This window comes from Panthera uncia, chromosome B1, assembly GCF_023721935.1.
Source record: "Panthera uncia isolate 11264 chromosome B1, Puncia_PCG_1.0, whole genome shotgun sequence".
Lineage (NCBI taxonomy): Eukaryota > Metazoa > Chordata > Mammalia > Carnivora > Felidae > Panthera > Panthera uncia.
This window is the reverse complement of record NC_064811.1, coordinates 29,516,260-29,533,503: the sequence shown is the minus strand read 5'-3', so window position 1 is coordinate 29,533,503 and position 17,244 is coordinate 29,516,260. Positions and strand designations below refer to the sequence as shown.

The 17,244-nt window shown below is 38.0% G+C and overlaps 1 long non-coding RNA gene across 1 annotated transcript in view; it reads left to right on the top strand.

Moving 5' to 3' along the window:
- Positions 1-16,955, top strand: part of LOC125922696 (uncharacterized) — a 22,499-nt gene extending 5,544 nt beyond the window's left edge. Inside the window, exons 2-3 of the long non-coding RNA XR_007457746.1 lie at positions 1,176-1,336; positions 16,309-16,955. This is a non-coding gene — a long non-coding RNA (uncharacterized LOC125922696). The remainder of the gene's footprint in view (positions 1-1,175; positions 1,337-16,308) is intronic.
- Positions 16,956-17,244: the final 289 nt, after the last annotated feature.

Here is a 17,244-nt window from a genome sequence, read left to right as displayed (position 1 = left end):
CTACCCTGCCAGAACACTGACTGATAGAGTAACCGTGCAAACATCTGTTGAATGAATGGACAATTTCGGCCTAGCACAGGGATTAAGATGTATGTAGTCAGTCTTCAGAGTCCAGTATCCTTTGTTTTAGATTAAAGTAAGAACAATTCATTTGTTTAAAATACCAAATATGCAAGAATAAAGTGTGACCATAAATTATTGAAGTCGAAGTCTGTCACTGGCAGTGTCCCATATAGAAGTTCATCCTATAATCTCACAACGTGTCATGTGCAGGGCCAAATTTTTGCCCCTCTCAAATCAAATAAGTACAAAAACCTATAAATGTACCTACCTAGACTTTTGTGTCCTAAAAAGCAGAGGATAACGTTCTAGCCAAGAAAATTTTAGGGGTGCCTGGGTGGCTCAGTTGGTTAAGCCTCTGACTTGGGTTTAGGTCATGATCTCGTGATTCATAGGTTCAAGCCCTGTGGTGGTCTCTGTAGTAACAGCTCAGAGCCTGGAGCCTGCTTCATGCATTCTGTGTCTCCCTCTCTCTCTGCCCCTCCCCTGCTCGTACTCTTTCTCTCTCTCTCAAAAATAAGTAAAACATTAAACAAATTTTTAAAAATACAAAAAATAAAATTTTTAAGAGCAGGCATTATCAGTCAAGCCTCTAATATTAAAAATGTCTAACGTGTCTACAATTGTCTGAAAAATATATCCCCAAGACACTGAATGGAGTTAATTTAATAATACTATGTCAATATATAAAATTGAGTGTTGAAAAATATCTTGCAAAAATAAGGGCTTTGCCATAATTTCTATCAAACTATTTTTTTTCTGAGAATAATTTTACAGTACATTTATCTCTTTTATGCTTTTCCACTCGTTTGAACAATACAGAATCAAAATTTTAACAATATATAGATCACCAAAGGTACTATCACACCAACCTGGGAGAAAAAAACATGGGGCTGTAGTAAGAGTTGCACACAGTTCTTTTCTGTGCTTCCTGTATTTATCTATTGTGTCTGCCCCAAATATGTCTTTCTGCAAGCCTGAGGTTGGTACAGCTCTGCTAGCTAATGTCCTATTACATTCTGCCAAAAGGAGTCACTAGAGGGAGTTTAGAAACAAGGGAGGGGGAGGGGAAGGGCAGAAAGAACCTTCCTCTTCTTTCTTATTTTATCTTTCAGCACTGCCCAGCCAAAGTGACTGTTTATTCTCACTTCGTTTGGCACCTCTAGGACAAGATTCATCATTTGCCTTAGAGAAACCAGCACCAGCCAGGTGGATGCCCCTGATCAGAGGTCTGAGTCTGAGCTCTATGAGGTTCCTCCACTAAGCTGCTGCTCTGGTAACTTCCATCTTTTGCCTTTTGTTCCCATAGCTCTTGGGGCAATACCTGCTAGTTCTTATTAGCTCTGAGTTTACCCTCGTGTCTCCCTCTTGCTCTCAAAGCTCCAATACCTGCGTCACTGTTCCTTATTATTCAATCTTCCTTATTGAAGCCCTGAATGTGAATTCTGTTTTCCTGACTGGACCCTGTCTGATACCTTCATTTTTATACAGCTTCTAGCAAATAAAAGGGGTTTAGATGGCCTTCCTTACCTCCTTCTTCCCCTCCTCTATTTAAGAGTGTTTTAAAGGGTGGCCTTACATGTCCTCAAGAAACACCCTGTCAGCTACTATGGGGCACCTGCAGTTTCCTCTACTTCTCAGGTTTTTTGTGATGTCTATTGCCGAAGCCTTGAAAGCTGTGATGAAACTTTGGTCCTGCTGATAAGCGTCAAAGGTGAGGTCTTCCTCGAAGGTCCAAATGGTGATCCATCCTACTTATTTTGCTGCTCAGTAGACTGTGGCCATTCTTTGCTCCAGAAATTTCCGGCATAATACAACCTTCACTCTCCAGGGCTGCTTTCTTTAATGCACTTTACATGTTATTTTTGTGTTGGGTTCTCAGTATCTTTTAGATTGTACAGCACAGCTTTCACTTTTAGCGTCTATTTTATGACAAGTCCTACCGTATGGCAGAGGTCTGAGTCATGGGCTGAGCTGAAGGGCAATCTGTGTCACTGGTAGAGTGAAGTACTTAGAATTACCCACACTTCCACGGAGGGGAAGAGGTCCCACCCCCATGCCTTCCCTCCTTCAACCAGATTATCATCAATTTTATTTGTTTCATTTTCATTTCCTCTGAAGATTTCATTTGGACAAAGGAGTCTTCTGCTACAAAAAGATTTTCAAAACTGGCATAGAACCTCCAGATGCACCCAAACTTATCCAAATACAAAGATAAAAATACCTAGGTTCCAAGCAGAGGCCACCACTATAAATGTAAAAAATATATATATTTACACGGTCTATGATTCTTAGGATTTAATACAAAATTTTCTCCCAAGTTTTATAATATTGAAAGAAGAATAAATGTGCCCTTTATTTGTTGAAGAATATTGCTGTGGGTACCTGGTCTCCCAGGAAACACAAAACCTACTTTCCTTGAAATGATATTTATGGCACCAAAGAACTTAGAAAAGGTGTGGAGTGACATTTAATGCTTTGGAGGCTCCAGAGTACATGAAGAACTTCCATACAATTAAAATGGTCATAAATCAGAACCTCTGGATTTCACTAGTTAAATAAGAGAAAATTAAGAAATGTATTGAGCTTCAGATATCTCTAATAAGATATTGTACTTTGCATTAATATGCATTAGTTCCAAAGAGTAAATGAAAATTGCATATGAAAGGAATTTGAAAGCTGTGAATTTCTAACAAAAAATGACACGTAGCTATTTGCAGTGCTCTTCTCAATAAAAGTGAATGCCTGGGAAAATATTTGAAAATATAAAAAAAGAAAAGAAAGGTAAATGAAAATACAGAAATTTAAAAGATATCAGAACTCTGTATAGGTGAGAGCTATATAAAGACAAGATTTTAAAAATTGACTTAATTTGTTCAAAGTGGTAAATTCACTGTGCATTAGTGTTTATTAGTTCTAATAAGCAAAATGTGGGAAAATTTTGGTATTTATTTATTTTTTTTAATTTTTTTTAACGTTTATTTATTTTTGAGACAGAGAGAGACAGAGCATGAACAGGGGAGGGGCAGAGAGAGAGGGAGACACAGAATCTGACGCAGGCTCCAGGCTCTGAGCTGTCGGCACAGAGCCTGATGCGGGGCTTGAACTCACGGACCGCGAGATAGTGACCCGAGCCGAAGTCGGACGCTTAACCAACCGAGCCACCCAGGCGCCCCGAAAATTTTGGTATTTAAACATTGAGCCATTTACTTGTGATAGTTGCAACAATTTCTGTGTGGTTCCAGAGATTTTTTTTTTAAATACTTTTTTTTCCAAAGGAAAATGATCATTTATAGAAATTTCTATGAGATTTTTTTTAAAGATTTTATTAAGTAATCTCTACACCCAATGTGGGGCTCGAACTTACAACCCTGAGATCAAGAGTCACATGCTCCACCAACTGAGCCAGGAAGGCACCTCTCTGTGAGATTTTTTTGATGCGTTCTATCCTCACATATTTTAAAATGGATTGCTGTAATATAGATTTATGTCTCACACATTGTCCAAGGTAATCTCATAGAAAGCCTGATGGTTTTCATATGTGTATTTAGCTAGAATAAGTATTCTTTATTGCCTATGATGTCACCTCTATTTAGTATTTAGTATCACTTGTATTTCGTTTTCTTCTTTATGATGCATTTAATCCAGTAGAAATAAATGAGACTGCCAGTAGTTTAAATGACTATTCCTTGACCCTTATAGACATGTATCATTCGTGGACTCATCTGCATGAGCTTAATGTTGATCTTTTATGCTTTAACACCATCTATATCTTAATAACACTATAGAGACATAGCAAGTATTTTTTATCTCTAGGTGGATCCAACAATAATTTCTAACAACTTTATAATACTTTTGAAGATGTTTGATGCATCTTCCATCATGCCAGAAAGATCCACCCTCTCCCATCCATAGGAAGAAAGAATTTTTGTTGACTCAGACTTCACACCATTCCAGCCAACTGGCTCTGCTATTCAATTTCTAGCAGAAAAGACTGCCTAACATAAACTATTCTAAACCTAAAATACAGTTTTGGGTAGGGATCCATAATTAAATAGCTTGTAGCTAATGACTGTGACAAAAAGTGCTAGTTTTCCCCAAATAGTCATTCTCCCCTTATTCATTTGGTAAAAAAGAATGATGCAATTTTAATTGAGCACATGGATACCCAGCATAAGGATTTCATTTCTTTGCCTCCCATAAGCTAGACATAACTATTTCATTAAGTTTTAGGCCATAGGTTATGGGTAGAAATAATGTACAGTTTCTAGGTCTGGCCTATAAAAAAGGACACTGTGCATTTTCTTCTCCCCTTCTCACCAGCTGGGATGTGGATGTGATGATGAGAACTAGAGCAGCCATAACTGGCTATGAGATAAATTCCAAATGTTGATCAAGAGCTTGATCCAGTTCTGAAATACTTTTATGTGAACTAAGAGAGGAAGAAGCTTCTGTATTATTTAGGGAACTGTTATTTTGTCTCTTGTTGTTACATCCAAAGAAGCATAAAACCCAAACACGTAAAAATCCTATACTGGGCTTTTGAATAGAGTGCGTAATTCTGACTCAACTACTTATCGCCACTATGAATTTGAGCAAATTCCTTAATGTCTCTTATCCTCAGGTTCCCTTCCCTTCTATACAATGTGGGCTTCTATGAGGATCAACATACTTAATCCCTGGAAGTGCTCACCTCTGTAATTGAGTCAAATTAAGCCTTCAAAAATAGTATCTAGTCTTATTGTTAGACCTGTATGTCAACCCATTCAATTATATTGGTTATTTTTGGCAAATAACTATTTCAAGAATTTCTCTATAAGTTATGTCACTAATTAACCTAGTTAAATTAGTTATAGGTCATAAGGTACTTTACTAGCTCTTTTAGGGCTTATGTCAGCATTTGCTACCATCCACTCACAAATGTTCTAGGTTAAATTTTTCTGTGGTATAAACTTTGTGATCTTCACCCTCAGCTGTGAGTAGAATTGGATTCCAGAACTGATTTTTAGTCATAAGGATATCTTATTTCATTTCCATGAAGAGGTAGACAGACCTTCAACTGAGGCCCATATCCTGGAGGCCCTATGATTTTCATTTGAGTTTGTCGCCCTTGTTTCCAGCTTGAGGTCCTCGGATCTTGAGCAGACATCTAGAATAGCTGTACACTGGAAATATCTTAAAGATCATTTCCTTTAACTCATTTTGACCAAAAAATTCTCAATAGTTTTGCTGTAAGAAGCAACAGTCAATAATGTTCTTCGAGCTTTACCTATAAGATGTGGGGTTCCCTTAATTAACTGTACCAGCTTTACTGAAAGTGTGGTTCGGCAAACTAAAGGTGTTATACAAAAAAGACGGTCTCTTGATCTGACAGACCTGGGAAATGATAAATTAGGCAAGATTAAACAGGTTTGGTCTTGTGTGTGTGTGTGTGTGTGTGTGTGTGTGTGTGTGTGTGTGTGTTGCAGGATTCCCATAAAGACTTTACTATGATAATGTATGTCATAAATCTCTAGGAGAGAGTATTGATGAAACCATTTTTCAAACTTGAACAAATACTCTAGTTTTCATAAAGCATTATGTAGTCCTAATACAAAACCTTAGTTTGGATTTGCTAATTTTATGACTGACTTAAGCAGGGCCTTTGGAGAGCTGCATGGGTTCTCTGCTGGCATAACCATCCCATCAGATTAAGTCAATAGTCAAATGCTTTCTGGGATCTATCTTTACTCCTTTCACCCTTTTAGACATTATATGTTAAAATAATGACGATTCCCAGGGTCTGTCCTCAGGCCAAATTCTGGTTTTCATTTTTCCATTGAATCTTGCCACTGAGACCCCTGTAGGCCTAATAGCCAAGAACCTTAATGTTTTCAAGATCTCGGCATGCTCTCCTGCCTATGAAGCAAATCTATGTGCTCTGAACTCACCATGATATTCATGTTCTTGTGGATGACCTGCCTAATAATGTTATGACCTGAACCCATTTTTTTTCACAAGCTACTGTGAATAATATGATTATCTCCAATGTTCAGAGATGCCACAAAGAACCTATAAACTGGAATTTAAAATGCATAGCTAGATTCCTAGAAATCATAACTAAGTAAACTATAAATTTCATTAACTATGAGAAGAAATTTTAATCAGAACACTGTTGAATAGATTATTGATGCTATATGCAAGAAGTTGTGTGAGGGGGTAGATGGATGACTTTGAAGTCTTGGGTCTTGTTATTGTTTTGCATTGTTTAATTGGAAGATTACAGTCATGTATAGGCCTGTACCCAGGAAACACCTCACTCAGTGAAAGATTTCTATCCATAACACAGAGATGACAACTGCTGTCAAAGTCTGTTATCTGGGCAAACCTTTGGCAATGGATACAAGAATCCATTTAAATATCCCAGCTCTAGTCACTACTTAAACTAATCACAGTCCGGTCCCAAGGGTAGGTGGCCTGATGTGGTAATTGTGGTGAGCAAGACCTATGCATCTGACAATGGTACTAAGCTGAGTTCCAGCTCTACAATTTATAAGGTATGTGACCTTGGGCAAGTTAAACTCTTAAACCTTTAAGTACCCTCATCTATCAAATGAGGCTAATAATAGAATCCAATTCATAGAGCTGGTATGAGGATTATGAGAGACAGTTTATGCACTGAACTTGCATGTGGATAGTTAATAAAGATGACCCCAGCACTAATAAATATGGGTAGTATTTAATAAGTATGACCACCCACACATGCACAGATGCCTGGGCTCCTGAAAATGAAAGACTCCAGCCTTGTGGATGTAGTGACGTGTTCTTACAACTTGTCTCTCTCAAATGATACACTTGTCCACCGACTCTTCCCTACTATTCTTAGCCATGTTTAATATAGTATGGGCAGCAGTTTGAGCTTCAGCTTTGAAAAAAGGACAAGAGTTCACATATCTGTAGTAAATGCCATCTGTGTATCTTAAAATTTGCTGAAGACTGTGGACTGTATGAAAGGTCTGAAGTGGGCACTCAGTCTAGTGGAAGAAACTTAATGTACCAGGAAGGGTCTGAGGAGAGGTGTCAAAAGCTGCTGGCTGAGAGGAAATATTTCCAGCATCTCTGGAGCATCCATTAGAATCCTGACTCCAGCAGTGGTTATGGGGTGGGGGTGGTGGCGGAGTGGGAGAGAGTTAGGAAAAACTAGGAGAGGAAAAGCCAGGAAATTACAGCTGCACCCACCACTTAAGAGACAACCTTTCCTCTCAATCTCCTTTTCCTATTGACCTGATCCTTGAGGGGTCTGATGCAGCAGTTAGCAGATGAGGGAAAAGGTGAGCAACTGAGAGAAATACGTCTAGTCCTCTAATCCTTCCCTCCCCACCACCCCAAGGAAGCATGATAGAACTGAAGCAGGCTTGTGGGAAAGAGGGTAGTAATGGAGAACAGTATGTTTTATATTGAATGAAATAGGCTGGAGTTAGTCTGTTGTGCTAGAGCACATAAATTAGACTATTCTTTTCAATGACACAGATCAGAAAATCTAAGGAATCCACCCTGTATTTCATTCATGAGTAGAGTAAATCTGAAAGCACAGTTTGGAAGAGACGATGAAAGAGAAACTAAAGGTCTTTATGTTTAATTATTGCCTATTGAATTCAGCCGATTCAATAAAAATATTTACCCATTTGATAGTTGTACAAATGTGCTTTTTATTTGAAAATGCACTTGGCACTTTATGAAGATACTCTAATGCATTAAATTGGTGTCTTTTTAAAAATTATAGGTTTACTAGAAATCATCCCTAGTTGGGGCATAAAGACAAGTGACTGATTCCATCCAGTACTGTGTTATTTTCTTTCTTTCTTTCTTTTTCTTTCTTTCTTTCTTTCTTTCTTTCTTTCTTTCTTTCTTTCTTCTTTCTGTCTTTTGGAGATGAATGAAAAATAAAAACAAAAAACTCCTTTTTCAGTGTCCTAGTAACTATAATAAAAAAGCCAAGCATTCATGGCTGAATGAATGCATGAGTAGTAGTTCCTTTGCAAGTGAAAGAAGAGAAGTTCAACCAAGCATGACTGCCATGGTCTCCTTAATATGCTTGCAAAATGTACTGAGCAGACACCCTGTATTCTGATCGCTAAACCAGATTGAAGCTGAAGTAGTGCGGGTTGGAGAGTTTCCACAGGAAAAAATACAAAACCATTACACAGGATGCTGCAGAAGCCATGTGGAGTGAAGGAAATGCAAAGTTGAGAGTTAGGTCTTTGAAGGTCTGCGCACCTGCTGTTTGGTATAACTGAGATGGTATGTCATATTTCACACAGAGAAAATGATCAAATGGCAGATAGATATCTTTTCTAAAAAATGTGTTTTAAAGAAACTGAGAATACTACCTTTTCAGACAGAGAAACAGGATATACGGATTTGTGTGTGTGTGTGTGTGTGTGTGTGTGTGTGTGTGTGTGTTTTTGTAGAGTAAGAACAGCAGACACTGATAGCATAGAAGTTGCTAGTAACCAGTGTACAAACTGTACATGAGGTCAGTGACGAATGAAGCTTTAAATCACATGTCCATTTGTGACACTCTTAGATGTAGAGAGAGTAACTCAGTGTCTTCATTGTCCAATCTACCTACCAACACTCTTTCATGAAGTGCTCAGACATTCTTATCCTCTGTTCCCCTTCCTCCAATCTATGTTGAATTACCTGTTTTGGGGGGAAATGGTTGAACTTGCTTATGTAACACAAAAGGGGCGCCTTGCAGTTAAAAAGATTAAATCTTCCCTAACGTTAGAATTCTGTAGAAACTGGAAGGATGAATCGACTCATTTGTCTATTTTGTTTCCCCAAACTTAGAGGTATGAAATTATAAATACCAAACATTCTTTATAAATCCCTCAACAAGCTGGTGAATTCATTAGTCATATCTGTTATAGGTAGGTTAAAGTCTACAAATGCACATACACCCTGAAATTTCTGCCGATTAGACTGTGTACTTCTTTTGGACAGAAGGAACAGAAGGGCAATTAAAAGAGTGGTCCCTGGAATCATATGTGTGTGCTATCAAACAGTATAACCTTTCTGCAGTTTAACTTCCTGCAGTTTCTTGCAGTTTAACCTTTCTGCATCTCATTGTATTCAGCCGATAGATGGCCATCCCAATGACTTCTGATAAGATCCCCAAACTTAGACATGGCGTGAAAGGCCATATACAATGCGTGTGCCTGTCCCTCCAACTTCATCCTGTCTAATTTGCTCACTATCTAGCTGAAAGAACTTATTTCAGTTCCTCCAAAGTTCCTGCTTTTGGTGCATCTGAGGTTTTACAAATGCTCTTCTCTGCCTGGAGCCTATCTCTGTACTCTCCCACACACAAGCTGAGCACACATAGCTCACTCCCACCCAGCCTTTGCTTTTCAGTGTAAACGTCACTTGTTTAAAGAGGATTCTTCTGATAAACTGATCAAAAATTATTCCTTCTCCTTTTTATTTGCTTGCATGCTTGCATATAACCTTGTTCATTCCTAATACCACAAATGTCGGGGTGCTTTGTTTGAAATAAATGGGAAGATATACAGGAATCAGGCAGACAAGGAGTCAAATGTTACTTTGAGACAACATGTCAGTTTCTGGAAGCTCTGAATATATTTAAACCTCCTATAGGTCTTACAGCTTGAAAGAGCAACACAGAATTCTGGCTCCCTGACGACAGCCCATGCTACAAGAAAGGGGATAAAGAAGCAGGGCTCATGTGGCCAGGCCCTTCTTCCAAAGACACCCAATAAATAGGGCACTCCACTATCATAGGGCAGCGTGTAGAGATGTGAAAATGGGAGCTAAGAGAGGCTGGGAGGGTTAGAAATTCCCTCTGCGTGAAGGAAAGATTGGGAATAGGAGAAAAACATTTCTTCCAGTTTCAATTTAAATGTATTAATATAAACCCCATGCAGTGACCATTTCTGAGGTTAAATATAGACAAATATCAGCAGATTCATATGGTTCACACATAATCATACATGTATATGTTATATATACATGTAAACATGTAAATGTGTATGTATACATGCATAGATATACTAAGTAGTATATGTACCATATGTATACTATGTGTTACATATATCTATGTGTGTGTAATAGCACTTACATGTGCCATATACATACATATATATTTGTGTAATAATTTGTGTAGTATCTGCCTCTGCTATCATACTGAGAGTTCCCAAAAGATAGTGAAGTATGTCTATGTTTGTCTCGGCATCTGTGACTCATCATATCTTACAGCATCTACAAAAATTAGTTGAATGAATAATAGCTACAGCGCATTTAACATGTTATTTGACTGACTTTAAGAACTCAATAGATACTAGCTATTTTGACGATCACACTGCTGCTGCTTCTGCTGATGAAACATTCTTAATATATTGGGTACTAACTTTTGACCTTGGCTGTATATTTCTAAGACTTCCATTTCAGAAATCCATAAGTTTGTCACTCATACAGTCTGTCTTCCACAGCTCATAATTTCGGGCCATGTCCCATAGTTGCAACCTCCACAGCTCCGAAGTTATAACCTTAAGGAGAAACAGGGTGAATAGGACTATAGCAGATTAGAGAACATATGTCTTATCCAGAAAGGGCAGCCATTCTTCCAGTTGGTTCAGACTTGCTTTGTGGGAACAGGAGTTCAGTGTTATCAGACATTCTGATTTTTGAAGAGAAGCTGAAAATCCGTATTTTAATATAAAATCTTCTATATCTGGGAAACTAATTAAACATTGCTAAGCTCTATGTGCTTCTGAAAGATACTTGGACTTCATGCTGCCCACAGCTAGTTTGTGACCTCTGCTTTTATGACAGTTGCCTTGTGGTAGGAGGTTTTATCAATCCTTTCCTTGTTTTTCATGTATCTTTTTAAAAAAAATTTTAAAATTTTATTTATTTTTGAGAGACAGAGAGAGAGAGAGAGAGAGAGAGAATACCTGAGTGGAGGAGGGGAAGAGAGAAAGGAGAGAGAGAATCCCAAGAAGACTCTGTACTCTCAGTGTGGGGCTTAAAAGGAACCTTGAGATCATGACTTGAGCCAAAACCAAGAGTCTGTTGCTCAACTGACTAAGCCATCCAGGCGCTCCTTGTTTTCATCTTGTACGTGGGTATTATTCTATGCTTTTCAAATTAGTTTTTTAATAGTTTAATTTCAATGCTTTATAGGGGATCTAGTTCTAGCTGTTGTTTTTGTATTTCTAACCTTTCTATCTTTTGCTTCTTTAAATCCCTCCCCCCTTTTGTTTCTTGATGTCAGAAGAACTGTCAAGGTTAATTATCTACTATGAGGGTAGCATTTTTAGCAAAAAGGGAAAAAAATGCAGGTATAGAGCATTTTCAAACTGTAGTACAAATATAATTCTTGGTGTGTTTAGTAAACTCAATTTTGGAAATATATGTGAGAACAATTGACACAACAAAGTGGAAGTAATAATTTTACACCCTGTGAATGTATTTCATCTGCAAATCCATTTGATAATAATTAGGTTCTCTGGAACTTCTTTTAATAATCGTTTTTCCTTAATGAACTTTTTTCTATAGAAAAATAAAATTAGATATTTATGTTAGCAGTGGTGAAACTACTGGATGTCAAGAACCCAAAAAATGCAATGTATTTTAGAATACACGAATATTTTCTAAACCATGAGAAAAAAAAAAATCACTGTGACCTAAACTATGACATAACACAAATCACTTAGAATTTTTATTATATATGTATAAAAAATTCTCTTTGAGAATTAGATGTAGATTTTCATCTAATATCACATTGTTCTGTTTCCTTGACTTTTTGCAGAAACCTAGTGTAATCTTTCTAAAGACATTGGAAATGACAACTCAACATGTGTTGGACTGTTGGATTGCCAGTGCAAGTAACTGAAATGACGACAATATAAACATGTGTGGTCAGGTTCACGAATATACAGGCAATGACAAATTATACTATGACTACTGCCTGGCCAGCAGCAATCCATCTTAAGATAAATCCCCATTTCAGAAGTAGTAAAGTGTAAAATATGTATCAGTGTCAAAGAAATACTCTAATCTCTAGTACCCAAATAAGTTTCTGAAATACTAGTTTTATAGGAAAACTTTCTATTTTTTTTTACATCTTATCTTTTATATCTTTGAAATTTTCCAGTCTAAAAAATAAGTGATATACAGGGCAGCAGGAGAGACAAAATTCTCATTGAATGGTACATTCTCAAGTTGTATGAGTGAAGTTTTTTTTTCACACAATTGATATCTTTAGTTAGATTTGGGTATCTGTGTTCTCTCCTGGGAGATGCAAACCCCTAGAGATTATGTACTCTTTTAGACCACAAGAGAATGATGAAGGCTTTGAGATCAGAATTTTGAGGTTCATGGGGCCCACTGATTTTAAAACTGGCCCCAAAATTTGCTTCCTTCATCTTTTTTTTTTCCCCTGCTGCCACCAGCCTAATTCTATCCTTTTGACAATTCATACCATGTTTTAAAATATTTAATGAGTTCTGGAAAAAAAAAATATATATATATATATAAATGTTTATTTATTTTTGAGAGAGAGCCAGAGTGTAAGAAGGGGAGGGGCAGAGAGAGAGAGACTCAGAATCAGAAGCAGGCTCCAGGCTCTGAGCTGTCAGCACAGAGCCTGATGAAGTCACGAACTGCAAGATCATGACCTGAGCTAAGTCAGACAATTAACCGACTGAGCCACACAGGCGCTCCTGGAAAACTTATACTTCAAAATAAATTATTTCCACAATCTTATCACCTTTTGGTAAAATTTAACTGACTGCGTATTTGACACTGCTCGTTTCTCTGCCTTACAGTAGGCATCCACCAGGCTGCTCGCTTGTAGTGAGAAAGTTGGTAAAACTTTCAAAGCAACTCTTAAAACTTTTAACAAAGTACCAAATGTTTAACCTAATGAATATGAGTACTTTAATTTAATGAAACAAAAATGTATCCAAGGCCCTATGATGGGCTCTTCAGGGAATTCAAATAGTAATAAAAAATTCCAAGTATCCATAAGTGTCAAGAGTACTCCAGAGAGGTAATGGAACTTCAGGGAATAACAAAAGTAATAAGAAAAGTTTCTTAGTATCTGTAATGCAAAATCCCCTAACATAGCTACTCCAATAGTGGCGAAAACAAATGTCATTGGGGAAATCCGAGAGAGAGCCTGAACATTAGGCACATCATTTCCCCCCAAAAATCGGCCTTAGAAAAGATATCTTTCCAGCCAAAACTTTAAAAGTTTTCTCTGAGGCACAGTGCTTAAGACATATATGGGATTTGAATCCACATTATCTGGGTTCAAATCCTTTCTCCCTTACTGTTCTTAGGTGAAATAAACTCTGTGTCTCCATTTCTTCACTGGTTAAGAAAGGAGCTAATGGTAGTACCTACCTTCCAAACCTGCTGAGAGGATTAGAAGTGTTAAAAATGTGCAATAGTGCCTGGTACCTGGAATCTATATATTCGAGGATCACTACCCTTCCAGAATTATTGTACATTAATCCAAACTGCAAAGTACTTGAACTACTGGAGTTGGGTGTAAGGCATGCGGCCTGAATATCTTCAATCAGTCTTGGTTCAGGATACATACAGAGGTCATCTGATGGAATTGGCTTAAAAATCAAGAAGAAGATATTTAAAACAGATGAAGTAATTACTTATGGAAGTATGAACTCACAGTTAGTTGTACATGCTCTATGTTAGTGCAAGCATCCTTTTCAAAAGCATTAAAAAAACTGGTGGAGATTACAAATGTACATATCTAGGATGAAGGAGAAAATACAACTTCTTAATATAACGCTGGTGGGAACTTGTGGTTTGTAAACATTCCCGGTGACAGAATCATAAAAGAATTCAGAAAGTTAAGTTTCTTCAAAAATTTAGACAGAAGTGAAACTCATATGCTCTAAAAAAAACCCCAAAAACAAAACAAAAAACAAAATACAAAAAACCCAAAACAAAACACTGATGATTCAAAATGTGGCTCTCCTGATGCAGTTACTGATATTAAAGTTGCATGCTAAAATGTGAATAAAATTAGCTTATAAAACATGAATGGAATAGGCAGTGTTTATACATTAATATATAATTTTATTTTTATAAATGTTTGCTTATCTAAAAGGAATTGAATTAAATACTGTTAACTAGACACAGGCCTATTTTATCTACATCCCTAAAGTTTTCTATTTGACAAAAACAATATGGGATTTTCCTTTAGAGAAAAAATGATTGCTTTAAATTCTGTTGTGTATATAATTCTGGGTAGCAGAGATCTGGAAGGGCTTAAGAGGAAGTGAGGTTTGAACATTGTTTTGAAGAATAATTGGAGTAAAGAGAATAGAACTAAATGTATTAAGGGACTACTATTTTCTAGGGACCTTAGATAAGAAATCACATTAAATTCTCATAGGTATTATTATTCCCAGTTTACAGATGGGGAAATTGAGACTGAGAAAATTTAATGCATCTTTTCAAAATGCCACAAACTACATGATCAGCCTTCATTTTCAGCACAGGCTTTTTCAATTCCAGCACTGCGATTTCCCTGAAAGGCAATCCAGTGCAGAGGGCGGATGCTGGAGAAGAGTGGCTTGGAATTCTTTTCTTTTATTTCTTAACTGGTGCAAATTACTTGACCTCTCTTTCTTAAGTTTTCTTATCATGGAGCTAATAACACTGTCTCTTCAAGAAGGTGTTGAGACAATTCAGGGAGCTTTTGCAAGCAAAGTGCTGGGAATAGCAACTGACACCTAAATGCTCTATAGGTGTTACCCTGGAAGATGCAAGGAAAAGGGGGAGGAGGGACAGGAGGGAGAAGGGGAGGAGAGGAGGAAGATTACCACTCTGTCACATTACCTCTTTCAGAAGCAAAGTGCATTCTGGGTAAGAGGGATAGGCGGAGCAAAGACACAAAGTCTGGCAAAGTACATAGCTACACCTGCTCTCTGACTAACTATTGAGGAAATAAGGACGGGACTAGGTCATTTTGGAATAAATCCAACCTAGATGGAAATTCCTGGGAATATATAGTCCAACGGTCCTGGCAGTAAACAGATATCAGACCTCACTTTTTATGAAGTTAGTTTTCTTGTATACTTTGCTTCCTGAATGCCTCACTGTGAGGGCTAAGTAATTCATAGTATATGAATCCAGCCTAGATGTGTTTAATTTATACACTATGGACTACTTAACCTAAGTCTCAATTAAGCCTGTATTTATAAAATTAGAAAAAGAGTTCTAACTTGTAGAGTTGTTTTATATCTACAACATATATGTTAGATGTTTGGCTGAAATCTGAGTTATTAGTAAACAGTTAATAAAAGAGTACTTTTGACGTATTTCCTCAGATACCTTTTATTTCCCTCCATATATGAAGGTTCTTAAAACCAGAATACATCTTAAAACTAATGTATATATTCAATGGGGGAACATTGTTTTTCTTTCACTTCCCAGAGCTATTATTAAATCATTGGTGTTCCTTACAGCTTTTAACTTTATTTCCCCTCAGAGAAGGCTGTAAATCCAGAGCTTGTATTGTATTTGCTACTACTGTATTCTCAAGTTATCAAAAAGTAAGTGTTCAATAAATTTCTTAAACAATAAATTACTGAATAATAATCAAGGGACTATGATGTTGTTGCAAAGAGACACAAAGTCCCAATTAGGTTTATAAAACCTACCAAGAGAAGTAACTTGAGGCCAAAACAATGTTTGACGTTCTGACACATGTCCCTACTAAGGTGGGAAACTTTGTTTATAAGCCACCTTGTTCAGAAAAGGACTCAAGGTGGCTTACACAGATAAAAATACATGACAAGTATGTGAGAATTCTTAGGTAAAAAGCAAAAAGTGAAAAAAACAAACAACAACAAAACACCTCAACAGATTAAGGACCTAAAATGAAGCCAGGAAAACCACATAGTATAATTCTACAGGAATCCCAAAGAAAGACCATGCTTGAGGTTTAGAAAATGGGAAAACTTTCCTGGTGGAAACAGGGCTTGCTATGAAGTATTTAGTTCAAAAGACATGGAGATTTGGTGTCTCTGGAGCCTGTTACAGAGTCTTCCCAGGCAGGAAGGTGCTTTTGGGTGGGAGGTATTTTGGTGAGGATGACGCCTGCCACCAGCCCCAGCTCCTGGGAAGCCACCTACATGCTGGCCCTCACCAATTATCTCGTTTGGATAATAAGCTCACCACTTTCCCTAATTGCTTTACTTCTATCAACAGGTACAGTGGAAAGAACAGAACATTTCATCTTTCAAGGGAGAACATTTCAGGTACAGTCTGCGAAGAGATGTTTATTAAAAAAAAAAAAAAAAAAAAAAAAAAGATTTGGCCTTTGAACTCCCTGGCAAACAAGTGGATTTTACTGACTCTGCGGTATTAGGGGACGCACAGGCACACTGGGTGGTATTTTTTAAATTTCTTTTCAGAAGAGCCCCTTTTCTTTTGCTGACTCCATATTGTCAGTTCCGAGAAGAGAGTGCCAAGGTCCAAGTCGAAGGGGCAGTGTCTTTCCAGGATCTAACAAGCTCAGGTACCAGAAGGACTGGGGCATGATCATCCCTCCCTCCCAAGTGAAAAAAGACAAGAAAGGGGGAAATTAGAAAATCAGGGAATAGGCTGTATTCCTCAGGGTTAAGAGTTCAGGTCTAAATTGAAAATCACCTCCACCCCTTAAAGTTGTGTCGTCTTGGCCAAGGTGCTCTGCCTCTCCGACTCCTCAACTATTAAACGAAGACACCAATCCCTTCCTCACAGACACCATTTGAAGGAGAAGCCTATAGAATGGGCTCTGCCGAATCTGCAACGGAGCTCGGTAGACAGATTCCCGGGCCCACTCAATGCAACTTCGCCAAGCAGCAGCCTGGGAAAACCAGCGCCCTAGATGAGTCTTCAGTTTGGGAAACGCTGAGGTGACACGGAAAGTACTTAGAGTAAGACTAACAATCAGTGGTGGAGAGGTTCCGCCCATTTGACAGGAACCCCTCTATCAGCGCGCGGAGAAACCCACTGGCCAGCAGGGGCCGGGAAGGGTCACCCGCGTGTCTCCCCCCCATCCCCCCCAGCCCCCGGGGAGGGTACTGCCCTCGCCGATCTTCGCTCCCGGACGCGCCCTCGCAGCTTTCCCAGCCCCGCCGGCCCGGGAGCCTCGCGGCCAAG